Source organism: Rhinolophus sinicus, linkage group LG01 (assembly GCF_036562045.2).
Source record: "Rhinolophus sinicus isolate RSC01 linkage group LG01, ASM3656204v1, whole genome shotgun sequence".
Classification (NCBI taxonomy): domain Eukaryota; kingdom Metazoa; phylum Chordata; class Mammalia; order Chiroptera; family Rhinolophidae; genus Rhinolophus; species Rhinolophus sinicus.
In genome coordinates, this window is record NC_133751.1 from 63,812,959 (window position 1) to 63,827,659 (window position 14,701).

The 14,701-nt window shown below is 41.0% G+C and overlaps 1 protein-coding gene across 3 annotated transcripts in view; it reads right to left on the bottom strand.

Moving 5' to 3' along the window:
* Positions 1 to 8,912, bottom strand: part of UPK1B (uroplakin 1B) — a 29,351-nt gene extending 20,439 nt beyond the window's left edge. The window contains exon 1 of one of the 3 annotated variants that reach the window (XM_019729693.2): positions 8,756 to 8,911. The gene's annotated coding sequence lies outside the window, so the exon portion shown is untranslated. Of the gene's footprint in view, positions 1 to 1,196; positions 1,333 to 8,755 lie in introns of those variants that run through there. The other 2 variants (XM_074331569.1, XM_074331568.1) reach the window with 2 other exon arrangements.
* Between the last annotated feature and the right edge of the window lie 5,789 nt (positions 8,913 to 14,701).

A 14,701-nucleotide genomic window follows, 5' to 3' on the forward strand; every position in this document is an offset into this window, starting at 1 on the left:
TGGCTTAAAACAACACAAATGAAAGTTATCCTCTTACAGGTTTGGAGGTCAGAAGTGTGAAATGGGTCTAACGGGGTTAAAATCAAGGTGTCAGCAGAGCTGCCTCTTCCTAGAGGATCTAGGGGAGACTCTGTTTTCTTGTCATTTTGCAGATGGAGACAAGGAGGCGTATAGAGATGAATTACTTTGCCCAAGGGCACACGGCTAGAAAATGCAAAAGCTAAGATTCTGACCCAGGTCTGCCTGGCTCCAGATCATTTACTTAACACTCTGCAGTTTATACAGTCATGCCTCATGTCTAATGCTTTCAGAAGAAAAAGAAACACCTGGCTCACTTCTTTGCCAACCCCTGGAGCAGAGACAGCAGACACGTTTTCCCTGCTCAGACGATCCTGTCTTTACAAAGGTCAGAATCACTGGGACTCCCTTCACTCGCTTTTCCAGGTTCTTGTCTCCTTAGCCCCTTGACACCACACTAACATTTGCACATTTCCCCCAAATCCAGTGCTGCACACACATGTTTTTCTTTTTTTCTTTTCTTTTTTTAATTTATTGGGGTGACAATTGTTAGTTAAATTACATAGATTTCAGGTGTACAATTCTGTATTACATTATCTAACATGTTTTTCTAGAAAACCTGTCTCGATGTATCCCAAACCTGCAGCTTCTCACCTACCCCTCGGGACTGAAACTTTTAGAAGTGAGAGGTGCGGATGTACAGATGAATGTGAGAGTCTGCATTTCATAGCCTCCCTTTGTCCACTTGTATTTAGACTACAGCGGTGTGTAGAGGACCTAAAACTTTTGTTGCAGCCTCCCAAAAAGTCACAAATGTCAAGAGGGATGGCAGTTAGGGAGCCAAGTGTAGGCTTCTGGTGGCTGGCTCACAGTGTGGTCTCGAGGCTGTGGTCCAATGGTGAGCACACTGGACCTGATGTCAGAATGCCAGGGTTCAAACCCCAGTCTGGCCTGTCCTTACTGTGTAATCCTGGGCAATGCCACTCAGTGTCTCCTTCTGCCTTTATAAAATGGGCGAAACCCAACTTGTTTGATGAGGTTGCTGTGATCACTAAGATAAAAGATGCAGAAGTGTTTGGCAAACACCGAAATTGTTTACAAATATATGAAATTATGAATGATAACCAGGGGCATATTTAGGAAGAGTAGGATATTGGGTATGGTTTTGTTGTACGTACCAGTGACTCCTGGAGGCTTGAAGGGGAGTTCTAGGACACTGGTCCCGCAGCCAAGGGCTCCCAGGCTGAGGTGAAGCAGCCCCTTCCAACTTCTTCTCCCCGCCCAGGGGTTGCTCTGTTGGAGAGGCCTGGAGGCCTTGCCCATGCGTGCCTTTTATTTTCCATGGGAGGATTCATGGGGGAAAATTTTTGGTTGCGGGGGAGAGGAACAAAAGCTTCCCACTTATGCTTGGGCTGTGGCCAGAGTCAGGTACCAGGCAGCGCGTCCAGAGGGGAGGGCCCTTCTGTGCATTCCACCAGCATTCCTGAACAGTGAACACCTACCGCTGGGCCTCAACCCTCTGGCTTTGGCCAGCTCTGGGGCCTCTGCTCCAGACTGCGAGCTGACGTGGAGATTACTTAGGCAGGACTCTGTTCTGATCCCCTTGTGCCTTCTTTCCTCCCACATCAACCTATGCAGGCCATCTGCACTTTACTGCAAGAGTCTCCAAAGAAGAAGGTACTGGGACCCTGTTTCATTTGCCTCTCTAGGTCCAAGGTGGCACAATGTTTGACACATAATAGGCGCTCAAATAATTATTTCGCTAAATAAAAGGGCAGATAAAATAAAATTTAAAAAGTGTATATTTCAGTGAATGAATGAATATGAATGAATTATTTGCCTAGACCTTTATTGCAGAACAGGTTCGAGAGTATGGTGAACTAGAAAGAACATGGGCTTTGGACAGACCTGGGTTTGCATCTTAGCTTTATCATGTAGCAGTTTTGTGACCTCAGGTAGTTACTTAGTTCTGTTGAGCTTTATCTCTAAGTCAGTATTGTAATGCTTAACTTAAAGGGTTACTGTGAAAATGAAATGAGACTATATGTGAAGTTCTAACACAATATTAGTTACCCGACCAATATTAATTTTCTTAACTTTTGCCTCAGTTACTTGAGGCAAACAGGCCAGAGCTAATAGACTAGTTAATGGTGAAGGCACCTAAAACTAGTGATTTAATTCTCTTTTAAAACATAGCCACATTTTCAAAGGAAATATGATTTCAATATGGAACTCCAATATATAAAAACAGATAAATTTTGACTGAAATAAGAGAAGGGAGTCTGGGCCTCACAGAGCTTCCCTTTATTAGCTCCAAACTTCCTAACCATATGGCTAACCCCACAGTGGTTAGAAACCACTAATCTAAAATTAACAGTAAAGAAACCTGTAGGCAAATTACTGAGCTCAGAAGGCAGTGACCCAAGAAGTTTAGAAGATACTCAAGAGTAAAGTTGGAAAACCCTGGTTGAAATGTGTAAATTGATATTACGTAGTTTCTACATCAAAGAGATCCCCATTCAGTGGAAAACTTGTAGGAAAGTCCCCTGGAAAACTGAGGCAGGTGAGTTTACTTCCATAATAGACAAGCTGGAGGAATCACTTGCATTCCTGGTACCCTTAGAGGAAAGGCAATGTGATTTCTATGAAAGAAAACCATCAGGTCTGGCGAATCTTTTAAGGCTACTATATATGTCTGTGCATAAGGGCAGACTAATGAACTTATACTGGTTAAAAAAGAAGAAAACTTGGACAAAGTTCTACACCAACGGCTATTTAAAAACAAGCAAACATTATGAATTTGTTGACCTTTCCAGAGAGGACAGGCATGGAGAAAGGACAAAAGAGAAGGACAAATGAGCCCTTCTCTACACAGAGAATAGAAACTGGTGTTCTCTGGAGCCTGTAGTAGTTGTGCCTTAGAAGTTAATAACTTCTTGAGTTTTTTCTCTGCCTGCCTGGTAAGGAAGCATGGAAAATGCCTGATAAGGAAGTATTGAAATGAAGACTGTGATTGTTAATTTTATACATTAATTTGACTAGGGTATGGTGCCCAGTTGTTTGGTCAAATACCAGTTTGGATATTGCTGTGAAGATATATTTTTCAGATGTGATTAACGTTTAAATTGGTAGACTTTGATTAAAGCAGATTACTCTCCATAAAGTGGGTGGATGTCATCCAATCAAAAGTCAAAAGGCTTAAGAGCAAAGACTAAGGTTTCCTGAAAAAGGAGCAATTCTGCCTCAAGATTGCAACATAGACACCCTGAGTTTGCAGTCTGCAGATTTCAGACTCAAGACTGCAACATCAACTTCATACCTGAATTTTCCGGCTGCTGGCCTGCTCTACAGATTTTGCCAGCCCCCAACAAGCATGCAAGCCAATTCCTTGAAGTAAATGATCATTTCTTGACGTTTCCTAAGACCATTTTATTCTTTCCTTCCAATTCCCACCACCAGTCCCTAATTCAGATGAATTCAATAGATTCTATTTTCATTGCACACAGTGCTTTCAGAGCGAACTTCTCAACTAGAGTTTCTCAAATGAGCCTACAGAGCACAGATGTTCCACCTACTGGGGCGACATGTTTTGATGCCAGAATTGAGTAATTGCAATCATTTCCTAATTTGAAGAAAAAATAATGATCAATATTTGTCATTTTAAGCATTTTTCTCTCACAAATGTTTCTTAAGTGTTGTGTGCTTGCTACCACCTCTCAAGCTAGAATCTAGTTTGTAGTATGAATCTAGGCCAAAATGATCTACTTAATTATTTTAAATTTAACATATCAACACTTTGTGGTGTTCTGCAGAGATAAAAATGCCTTCTAAGTGCCAGCCGCTTAATCAGTCTTAAGATCCTCTTATCTTAAAACACAGCTCTCATTTTGTATCCCTCCCCTGCTTAAACACCTATAAAAGCTCCCTATAGCCTCCATTCAAAGGAAATCCCTAGATAGCACTCGCTGCCCCCACAAGCTCTGCCACAGACTCCTTCTGACTTCCTATTGCCAGATGACTCCACTTGTTCACCCATTCTCTCTTGCTGATCAACTTCTTCAAATACAGATTTCTCTTCTATTGTGCTGCAGTGAAAATTTGAAAACTTTTGGGCTTTTCAGCTCTTGGAGACAGTATTTGTCCAGACCGCACCATTTCATTCTCCTAGCCTGTGGAAAAGAGTTTGGATAACCTAAGAGACAAAGTACAAGCTCCTTAGCTTGTATTCAAGACAGTACCAACCAGGTTTCAAATGCCCTGCTGCTTATCTTTCTCTGCTCCCCTGAGAGTCTTGGTCATGTGACCAGGTTGTGCTCAGGTTGCCTTTCCTTTTGGGATCCCCTCTCTCCTTTCTCCCTATTGAAGTCTTTATCATCTTCTGAAGCTCAGCTGAAACCTTTTCTTTCCCCAACTACCCCTGCTCAGAATTATCCTTTCTTTCCTCTGTCCCTCTTTCCGCCCTAAGCAAACAGCTCTTCAAGGGAGCTCAAATCACTTCCTGTTTGGTGGTTATGTGTGTGTGGCTTTTCTTCCCTATTACCCTCTTCCATGGCAATCCAGCCTGGTGTTTTGTTACCTCTTTTCTTTACCCAAGTTTGTCTAATGAGTTATTCTGAACCCACAAAGGAATAGGTTGCTGTACATTAAAAAGAAAAAAAGTCAATTTGACAAATAATTTCACTAAAGAAGCAAAATTATACTTTCAAGTTAACTGGTGAGCACACCTAGAAATCAATGACTACACTCTTGGTAGTTTTCGTCTTCCGAGAAATGTATGTGATTAGGGAGAAATTAAAGTGTCATTTATCCTCGTGCCATTGTTGGCCATGTGCCCATTCATGTCATGATAGACGATCAGTTCTGACAGACCGGGAATTTAGAGGCTTGGTAGTCAGCCCCCTCATTGTTCAGATGAGGAAACTAAAGCTCCAAGAAGGGCAGTGACTGTCTCAAGACCATCGATGTGTCGTTGCAGAGTCAAAATTTGAGTTCTGATCTCCTGATTCTTAAGCCAGTCTTATGTTGAATTTGTTGCTAACCATTTTTTCTTTTTAAGGTAGGGGGATACTACCTCCCTTTATATTTCTTTAAAGTTAAGACAAACTCCCAGCGCCCTGCTCTTGAGCCTGCCCTTTCCCCTTACAAGTTCAGCCACAAGGGGAGTCACATAACAAAGCTGGCAAGGAGAGAGCCTTCTCTCGCCCTCCATTCAAAATTTTCTTCACTCTTCACCCTAATTGACAAAATCTCACAACTAGAGAATCACTCTATACTGTTTCTGATTAGAATTCAGATACTACATGTAAAAGAGGCACATTGAGTGTCATGAGCCATCAATGTCAATGCCTCATTGTAAAGGATGTAATTAGATCCCATCCTCATATTTCCAAAGGGAGAGGAATTCCTCCATGAGAAGGAAAGAGAACCAAGGAGAAGATAGAACCTAAAATGGCAAACCTCCTTCCTAATTCATGATTTGGGGCTTGGGCGATCTCTGGATAGAGACTGACTCTTGATAGTTGGATGTATCTTCCTTTCTTCCCCTGCTTTTGGGACCCCAAATATGGGGTCTACTGAAAATTTCTTGTGTGATTTCAAAGTAGCACTTCCCTCATATGTATTAGATTTTTTTTTTTTTTTTAAACTGGCAGGGCTAGAAAGAATACAAATAGAATGGGGGACGTTTTAAAAAGTGGTATTGGTAGAGGGCAGAGTAGCAGCTATCCACTCGGGAACGATATTGACCCTGACTGAAAGAGGGCAGCTCACCTCAAAATGTTTTCCACAGAAGGAACAACACCTGTGAGCCCCACCCTGGCACCACGATAATTTCCTCGAATTGCTCAACATCCTGGGAGTTCTTTTGCTCTGAGGAGTGGAGATATTTTAAAAGGCTAGAGTTTTATTTCTTTTTTTTTCTTGTGCCTTCATTCTTATAAATATTATTCATATTCATAGTGTTGATGTTTCCAGACACATTGAGTAGGTCTGAAAACCATTGACTGCTCACTAAACAAATCAATTTTCAAAGCAGAAGAACAAGAAGTGAAACTCACCCAACAAGCATGAGATCATTTTTTTCAAGTTCGTTACCTCTTTTCCTCACCCAAGTTTGTTAGAGCAAATAACACAAACCACACCTCAAACTCTAGCTCATGTTAGAGAAATGTGGATTAACAAAAGAAAATGGAAGGAGAAATAGGAGAGGAAGAAACAAGGAACACAATATGCTGTTGCTTTAACCCTGACCCTGAAACCCAGAACAAGAGTAGATAATTGTGTGACTTAAGAGGTTGAGAATAACGATGGGTGTGGAGGTTTTCCAATCAGGACAATTGCTATTCTACTTAAATTTAGGGTAGGATGAGTCTCTGGGAATGATAAAAAGAGGAACTTTTTCCCATGGACATGTTACCCACAGATCACAGCACCCACTAGTTTGTCTTGCTTTAAAGCTCTAAACCTGCTCTAACTAAAATGGTAACTAGTAGCTACATGTAGCTATTTAAATCCAAATTACTTCCATTAAATACAAATTCCGTTCTTTAGTTATGCTAGCTACATCTCAAGTGCTCAACAGCCACATGTGGTTAGTGGCTATTGTATAGAACATTTCCATCCTCACAGAACTTTCTATGGGATAGCACTGCTCTAGACTTCTTCTTCTTTTTTTTTAAAAAATTAGTTTCAGGTGTACAAAACAATGCAACAGTTAGACATTTATCATTTATATCCCTCACACAATGATAATCCTCTTCCCCCAATGTACTACCCCTCTGACATCACACACAGCCATTGCATTTCCACTGTCTCTATTCCTAATGCTGTATTCCACTTCTTGTTTCTTGTAACCATACATATATACATACATATAGATATAGATATATATACATATTGTAGTTGACATTCATTATTGTTCAGCTTCATCTGCAGGTGTACAGTGCAGTGATCAGGCAGATGGACCTAGAGAACATTATGCTAAGTGAAATAAGTCAGACCAAGAAAGACAAATACCATTTGATCTCACGTATATGTGGAATCTAAAGAAAAGAACAAATGAAGGAACTAATCAGAAACAGTCTCAGAGATATAGAGGAAAAACAGAGGTGCTAGATGGGAGGGGTGGTGGGGATAAGGTGGAAGGTGAGGGGATTAGAAAGCACAATGGGTAACCACAAGATTGCCACGGGGATAGAAAGTCAATTTGGGGAATGTAATCAATGACGTAGATGCTCTAGACTTCTGATGCTAGCTGTGATGATCTCGGAGTCATTCACCCATTTGAAATCAAGGGCTAAGATGAGCAATGGCTCAGGCCCTCTCAGCTAAGTGAGGACCTAAGGCATGGGCCATGCCAGGGGGATGTCCAGCCCCAAGGCAGCAATACTACAGAGAGTCCTTGGAGGATGTGAGGTCATGGTACCTCCTCATGAATTTGGTCTCTGCCCCAGTTAGGGAACAGTAGCCCTTCAGGGATGTGGCAGCCTGCACGGCCATGAGGTCCAGATTCCAGCCGCAGGGTACAGCATATTCTAGAGCTGATCGGTGTTTGCTCTGGGTAAGAAGGTAAGAGGCGAGATCAAAAAAGAAATTCTGAGATTTCAGTTTTGTTTTTCTTGACTAAGATGGTGTCTAAGGTCCCCTTTGCATCTAAAAGTCTATGATTCTTTCCAGGTAGTTAAAAAAAAGAGGTGAGTTGATTTTTAAGCCTATTGTAGCAGAAAGCAAGTAAGTCTGTTGTAGCAGAAAGCAAAAAAGAAAGAAAATTTTCTCCTCATAGAGAAGAGTTAATCAAAAGAAAAACCATTTCTTTACAAAGTTTGAAAACTATGTAACTAAAGTTACATATGTATCTGAAATATGTATATATATAAAATCTAAGTGAGTGCTTTTGTCTAGTCAGGAAAGAAATGGTCAATAAACATTGTCTTTGATTAAAACGACATTAAAATTAATGAAAATACAAAAATCATAAAAATATTTAAAGCTAGTTATAGCTGGGGTTTTAAACTTATAAACATAAAATAATACCAGCATTACTCGAAACTTAATTTGTGTTATGTGCAGAAATGTTAGAAAAAAAGCTGTACTTTGGACCTGCAGCTCTTGGTGGATAAACCAATTGGTGAAGAATAAAAATAAATTATGTAACAATAACGATGTATAGGTAAAGCTAATTTGTTGACTTATTTTAAGTGAGGCATTTATTAAGTAGAACTGTTTGCAGAGAAGAACCCTGAGTAAATTGCCTCATAAATCCCTTTATGAGTTGGCAGGACGAAATGATTTCTGACCAGGAGACCAGAAAACTTTCTTTCTGCTAGGCTGAGACAGATTATTAGGAAAGAACATGACCGGTTTCCTTAAAATTTCTTTTGCTTTTCTGACTTCACAAGGAAACTAGGGGTCCACAAAGGTAATCTGAGATTTAACCCTGAGATACAGGTTTTCCCAGGGTTCTTGAGTTTTTCTTGGTCTTCCTGTGAGGAAATTTGAGGTAGAAATCAGGATGGATGAGTAATACTCTCAGCAGAATTTTCATCTCAGTTCTGAGAACTGGATAATGTCAAAGGGTTTAAGAACGCAATTTGTATAAAGTAAAAGAGAACAGAACAATCACAATGTCCTAAATTACAAAAAAATGGCAGGAAATTAACTTCTTCCCCTTTTCCTGTCAGACTGCTCACTCCCCTCCCCAGAAAGTAACCCAAACTCAGAGTGAAATCAGTCTACTCACGGAGCCTGCTCTTCCTCCTCCTGGTGCTGTGGTGGCCCACTCTGCAAGCCGAGCTAGCCTGCGATGCTTTTCTACCCTTCGGGAATTCTGTGAACTTTCAGGACCAGGGAAGGGGGGTCTGTGATTGGGAGGAGGCATCTCACATGGGCTGGGCCTGATGCTGTCTGAGCCTGCCTCCCGAGGTCAGCAGTAACAGGAAGTTTTCGGTCAGTGACCCTCTGCTGCTTTGGAATGTGTGATTCTGACAGATGGAAACACCTTGACATACAGGGCTCAGTTCATCACTCCTCTGGATTCCTCCTTGATCTGGGCTTTCCTTGAACACACTCTCAGGGCTTTTGCTTTTATTTTGGTTGGATTTGCTTTTATGAGTGTGGTTGTGATCCTTTATTCTGCTTTTGTGCATTTAAAAGGCCTGTCTATTGTTCTGACTGTAAATAGTCATGCTGGTTCATGTTTATCTGTTCAACATCATGTCTGATTTCAGTTTTCATAACTTGCGTATGCTACCTTTATGGGCATAGTCATTACCCAAGTAATGCTCACACTGAGGGGGTCCATAGATGAATAATAAGGGGCAAGAGATCTGGAAACAGATTGGGAGAAATTCAGTCATAGTGACAGGCCTCAAGTAATAATTATTTCTCTCCTCCTCTCGCCCCCCTGCCCTTCTCTCTTCTCCCCTCTCCTTCCACTTTCTTTCCTGCCTTTTTCTGGAGCCATCGCGTGTCATACAGAGCACCAACAATATTTCAACAAAAAAAGCCACATTTCTTTCAATGGCTACGTAACATCTCCTGATAGACATGCACCGGTTTATTTTGCCTGGTTTTAGTGATGGGTAATGGCAGTAATGTTAACATTCACTGGGTGCTTTCATCAACAGACTCAGAACTCTCATGGGTGAGGACCATCTTTGTAACAGGTTAGGTTTTTCAGGACATCAATTCTGAAACAGAGTTTAGCGTGCAGTATATTTACTAGGGATTAAACACCCATTGAAGGGAGATGGAAGAAATAGGCTTGGGCAGAGAGAGAAGTTGAGCTGCCTTGCAGGTGGGACAGCCTTGGGTAGCACCCCTTCTCCCAGCTCCAGGAAACATCGGAGGATGGCCTGCCACAGTTGTTCCGCATCAGCCCCCTGTGATCAGTCCTCAGATGTGGGTCGCCCTGGAAAGTGGCTTTCTGTGGAAGACACAATCCCTGAAGGGTCTGACAGTGGAGGCTGGAGCTGCCAGTACTCCCAGCAGCTGGGCAGCACGTCCCCCCTTGAGGTGCCTGCATGGCCATCTCGGTGTCCATCACACTCCTTGTGCCCCCTTAGCTCTCCAGGGCCTGCTTAGGTCCAGCATGATAATTCACACAATGCAATTCTATACCATTGTGATGAAAAAAAGAGGCCACCAAAAAATGTTTAATGACACAAAAATATGTTCATTTATTCGACAAGTATTTGTTGAGAAATTATGATTACCAAGTACTCTTCTAAGTGCTAAAAGTGAAAAAAGGTTACAAAATAGTTTGGACAATTTGACACACTTTATTTTTTTAAAAGTGTATATATGAGTTAGGAAGAATGTAAAGTAAGTATTAACAGGGTTATAGCTGGATAATGCGGTGTGAAAGACTTTTTTTTGAGTCCACATGTTTACAAAGCATCTATATTACAATTATAAAAAAGGAACATGTAAGTTATTAAAAACATGTGCTGTTCTGGAAATCTTTGTGATAAAGTAGCAAGAAAGCAAACAAGGGCATGTCTTCATTTATATCTTAGGCATTTATGTTCTATTACTAGGATTCTGTGGGGAAAATAAACATGAATCTTTTCATAATAGATAATGTGAACACAAAACCCATAAAAAGAAACAAGAGACTAGGTAAGAAAAAGAATAATAATTTTCAGACAATAACTGCAACTTACTAGATGAGGAATTTCAGGTCCTTAATGCACAAGTCTGATTTATTTTTCCAGTAACTGTTTTATGACCATGTTCTGCTAATCTTTCCTTTTTTCTTAACCACATCTTAACCCAATCCCAAAGCTTATCAGTGAATTCTCATTACTAAGAATTTCAGTTCAGTTAGAAAGACTTAGATATTTTCTTCCTAACACTATAATTTAGCCTTGAGACTCCAGTGGTTTGGGAGCCTGGGGGAGGTCGGAAGGGATCTTTTCCCCAATAATCCCCCTCCCAATTCTCTGGATACACTCTTCTGAGAGTGAAGCAATGTTATCTCAGGTGACTGGCCCAGGAGAGGCTGCTGTCCCTTCCTCTTGGTCTTCTCCACCACCTACCATCGGGCTCACTGCCAGCAGCCTCAGTCTAGACAGAGGATGGTGTACAGGTCTGGCTGGTGAGAGTTCTCACCCAACCCTAGTCAACTCTCCTAAGCAACATAGGGTGTTCTTCATTGGTTTGCAGCCAGTTTGCATCCTCGAAAATCATCTACACTCCAGGATCCAAGTTCTCAAGGTGGGATCCATCTTCAGTATGTTTTAGGAACTTGGAAGTGGAAGGAGGTAGACTTGTCCCCTCTCTGGCTGGCCCTATCAGTGCACCATCACTCCCCGGTGCTTTTCCTTTTCTGTGGTCATTCCAAGGCAATTTAACAAGCCTGGCAATGAGTGTGATTTCTAACCAGGCTCCAAGATGTTGGTCCTATACACATCCTCAAACTTTCCAACTCTTATGGGAATTTTCTCTCTCATCTCTGGAACAAGAAACCCCTGGAATGTTTCTATTCACAAACACTGCACTCCCTAAACAGACCCCTCACTTAAAATCCACTTTTTTTTTGGTGGGAGAGGAAGGGAGTTGTAGTGTCAATTAGGTGGAAAAGAGACTGGCCCCATATGGAAGCTCTCTTAGAAATGTAGTTTACATAATCCAGTTTGCTCCCTGGTTTCAGGAAAAAAGACTTCTCAAACCATGATGTTGTACTTACTATTTAGTAAGTCCTGTATTTTCAGTACTTACTAAAAGTCTCAGGCATTGTCAAATTTACTTTTCACAGCAGCCCTGTGAAGCATATATTATTATCACTCCCCATTTTACAGATGAGGGAGCTGGAGGTTGAAGGGGTTAACTTGGCCAGGCCACAGAGCTATTTAGAGATAAAGACTCTGGCTGGTCTTTCCTTGCAGCCTGCATGCACTCTTAACTATAGGCTGAGCTGCTTGAGTATAGTTAAGACAATCAGTGTAGCTTTCTAAATGCTATTAAATCTCAGCTTCCATATTAAAAACAACTGAGCCAAACTTGAATGTGCCCAGGTCTGCCCAACTCTCTAGTGCCTCTGAAAATTGCTTTTTCTCCAGCAGGGCTTGTCTCTTTTTGCAAATTTTACTGAAATGTGTAAATTAAGGCTTTTTGACCTTTAATGGGTCCTCTCTCTTACTCAGCAATCTTTTTGTTCAACATTAATTAACAGTCTCATATCCCCTTCAGTTCCTGTGGATGATAAATGCTTAACTTAGTTCATATTTTTTCGAACTAAGTTAAGCATTAGGATTACCACCATTGAAAGATGAAAGCAAGCCTAGCCCTCTCCCAGGAAAGGGAGTATTCATAGACACTTACAATTGGAAGGGCTTTAGCCTATTTCATTAACCATTTATGGTTATTATATGGAATTATTACATGAAATAACCATATTCCAAATAAAATAATCAGTTAGCCCAATTTTTCACCCAGTGACGAAAAGCCTATATATCATACAAGGCATGACAATTAAGTTCACAAACTCATCCTAGAAAAAGTGCTACATACCTCATTGATGAACATCACTATGGTCACCTTCGAAGTATTCCCCTTGGGAAGCTATGCACTGATGCCAGCCCCTAGTCCACTCTTCAAAGAAATTTTGGAACTCTTTTTCTGGAATGGCCATCAGAACCAATACCCTTGGTTGTATTACCCTTGATGTCCTGAATGACATCAAAATGTCTTCCTTTCAATATTTCCTTTATCTTCAGGTAAAGAAAGAAGTCAGTGGGGGCCAGTTCAGGTGAGTAGGGAGGATGTTCCAATACAGTTATTTTGTTTACTGGCTAAAAACTCCCTCACAGACAGTGCTGTGTGAGCTGGTGCATTGTCGTGATGCAAGAGCCATGAACTGTTGGTGAAAAGTTCAGGTCATTTTTGTCTAACTTTCTCATGCAGCCTTTTCAGCACTTCCAAAGAGTAAACTTGGTTAACTGTTTGTCCAGTTGGTACAAATTCATAATGAATAATCCCTCTGATATAAAAAAAGGTTAGCAACATCGTTTTGACTCTTGAGTTGGATTGATGGAACTTTTTCTTTTTCAGTCGTGGAGAATTGGCTCACTTCCATTGTACACTTGAGTGCTTTGTTTCAGGGTTGTATTGGTACACCCATGTTTCATCACCAGTGGTAACATGGCACAAAACATCGTCTTGCCTCTCCAAAGGCCTTGGCAAACTTCGACTCTCCTTTGCTTTTGTTCATCAGTGAGCTCCTTCAGGACCATTTTTATGTAGACATTTCTCATGCCAAGATTTTCAGTTAAGATTTTCCTAACTGTTTCTCTATCTATATTTACTTGGTCTGCTATGCTTCTCACAATCAGCCGAAGATTTTGACACAGAATTCAGTGAAATTTTGCAGTGTTTTTATCAGTTCTGCTCCTTACTGGCCGCCCTGACCTCTCTTCATCACTGACGCATTCTCTCCCCTCAGAAAAATGTTTAATCCATTTGTACACTGCCGTTTCTTCATGGCATTATCCCCATACACTTGGACTAACATGTCCCTGATTTCATTTTCACACTTGCCAAGTTTAACAAGAAATTTAATATTTGTTTGTTGCTCTAATTCAAACTCAGATATTCTCTCAACGGCACACAAAAACATGCAACAACAATAATGAACGGCACTCAGCAAGACACCGCCACACATTGACACAAACACAGCTGTGAGACACTGATATACCAAGATTATGAAACCTTACCGAGCTGTTTGTACAGTGCTGCCAATGTAGGCGCACGGTGGCAAGTTCACAAACTTATTTGTCAGTCCTCATATATCTTGGATGTCGAACATTAAGGGGCAAGTCTATGAATCTTGTGTTTATTGCAGAGATATTGTTGAGAAATGTCATGCCCAATCTTATATGTTGGGTGTAAGAGGTCCCAGTGGAAAACATGATGTCTGGTCTAAGTGTCTGGAACAATTATACTTTTCCTAATCAACCAGTTTGTTTTTATCTATTAGACACTATAAAACCTTCAACCAAATTCGATCTTGCCTCCATTCTTACCACTCCATTGAAACTGCTTGGCAAGTTACAAACAAGCTCTACGTTGCCAAATTCAGGGAACACGTCTTTATCTTCAGTTTATTCAGTCACTTGGCAGCAACTGATACAGCTGAGGACTCCATCCTTCTTACACTGCTTTCTTCTTCTGGCTTCCATAATGCTACGAGCTCTTAGTGCTTCTCCTGTTTTCTGGTAGTTCCTTCTCTCTTACTTCTCCCCTCTGCTGTCTCCTCCTTGGCCTGGCCGATTATGTTAGAAGACTCCATGGCTTAGATCCAGCACTCAATTCGGAATCGAGCCCTGAAGGTGCACTTCCATCAGGAGCCAGCCCACACTTTCTGGTTAGAAGTCCAAAAAGATAAAGCAACTCTGTCTGGATTCAAGGACATGCTGGTTTTAAAGTTTTTGGATTCATGTGGTCAAATTGTATTCCAGAGAAGTTGTAAGTGTCTATTTCTTATGACAGTGTAAGAAAGTGCCCATTTCTCTGCACTTTCAGCCAGGTTAGGGACCATCTTTAAACATTTTTGTCTATGAAAGATATTTAATTGGTATCTAATTTTTGTTTTAATGTATACTTCTTTGGTTATTCACATATTTTCCTCAATAAGTTTCCCATTCATTTTCTTGGCCCTCTTCTTTAATTGGGGGTATTAATGGTT